General features: G+C 35.8%; 1 pseudogene; it reads left to right on the forward strand.

The window, feature by feature from the left end:
- The first annotated feature begins 602 nt into the window (after positions 1-602).
- LOC149253951 (heat shock 70 kDa protein, mitochondrial-like) lies at positions 603-1,496 on the forward strand (annotated as a pseudogene).
- Positions 1,497-1,789: the final 293 nt, after the last annotated feature.

Raw genomic sequence — 1,789 nt, forward strand, 5'->3', positions numbered from 1 at the left:
ATATATACATTATATAAGCCAATTGAATTTCCTTTTTAGTTTATTTTCTTATATATATAGGATCAAAGTGTAGACAATTTATTCAAATTTTACACTCTAAATATGGCCGCAACCATGAACATTGAAAATTATAAATATGGCCACAGGTGGCCTGTGACAAGAAAGTGAGGTAGAGGAACGTTCAGATGGAAAACCATAAGTACAATAGTATGGATCAACATAGACATCATATAGTGCAACATACAGTTTCGACACAAAGGAAATAAGTGCACAATAGTCAAATAGCTAAATAACTATTTTATGAAAAGGATTGTTCATCACATAGAAGACATGTGTGCTCTATCTTTTCCATTTGTGTGACTGTAGTTCTTCACTTTTGCATTGTACATTGGTCTACATGCATCTCTACACCTAGGTTTTCTTGACCTAGGAAAGAAACTATCGAGGGTTACCTTGGAAAGATTGTATCGAATGCAATCATTACTATCCCTTCCTATTTTAATGATTCTTAGAACCAAGCAATGCAAGATGTTAGTGAAATTATAGGATTGAATGTCAAAACAATCATAAGTAATCCTATTGCAACATCCCTTTCTTATGGCATGAATGAGAAGGAGGGCCTAGTTGTTGTGTGTAATCTTTGTGGGGGAACTTTCGATGTACTTCTGGTTGAAATATCCAATGGTGTATTCGAGGCATTTTCCTTCCCTTGAGATGTTAGGTTATTATACATTCATTATTAATTTCTTCTCATTCTCTGCTTTATCACGCAAATTATTGTATCCTTGTTAGCTTTTTATTAAAGGTAAAGACCAGAAATGGTGATAATTTTTTTGGGGGTGAGGATTTTGATAATGCTCTGCTCTAGTATTTAGTTGTTGAGTTCAAAAAGACAAAAAAAGACTTATCCTAGGATAAGCTAGCCTTACAAAGGCTTCAAGAGGCTGTAGAGAAACCGAAGGTGGAGTTGTCATCTTCTCCTAAGAAAAATTAACTTACCATTTATCATGGAAGATGCATCTGGTACAAAGCATTTGAATGTGACATTAACTTGTTTAAAGTTTTAAATGTTAGCAAATCACTTAATTGAGAGAACAAGAATCCCTTGCAAGAATTATCCCAAAAAAGCAGGGATTACGACATTGGAAGTGGATGAATTTATTCTTATGGGAAGAATGTATTGGGTGCCAAGGGTTTAAGAGATTTTTGTTAAGATTTTTGGAAATATGTCAAGTAAACGTGTTAATCCAAACGAGGCTATAACAATGGGTGTTGCCATCCAAAGTGGAATTTTGCGGGCTAATGTAAAGGAACTTCTTTTATTGGATGTGACTCCTCTTTCTCTTGGATTAGAAACACTTTGCAAGGTTTTCATTAGGTTAACAAGCAAAAATACAACAATCCCAATGAATAAGGGTCATATATTCTCAACCGATGCAGATGGTCAAACTTGGTGGATATACCATGATGTTGGAAGAAGTAAACCCATTCAATGAGGAGAGTCTTCATCCTTGGGAGGAGGCCCCAAACCTTCAGTTGTGGGCTTAGTATCAACTATCCATAATTTTCATGCGTGGGTTCATCTTGATGGCCCGAGGAATAGTATGAAGTTTGTCGAAGTGAGAGACCACTTTGGGGTTCTTATTGCGGGTCAATGCCTTTTATTCTCTTGACACTCTCTTAAGACTTGACTTGCTTTATGTTAATGTCATTTCCTGAAGGTTGAGAATGCGTAGTGTGCAAGAGAATATCCTTGAGGTGGTAATTTGTTCATTGTGCATTATCTAGT

The sequence above is a fragment of the Pinus tabuliformis genome, chromosome 7, assembly GCF_031772625.1.
Source record: "Pinus tabuliformis cultivar Carrire ecotype Pingquan chromosome 7, CPIR1, whole genome shotgun sequence".
In the NCBI taxonomy this organism is placed as follows: Eukaryota; Viridiplantae; Streptophyta; class Pinopsida; order Pinales; family Pinaceae; genus Pinus; species Pinus tabuliformis.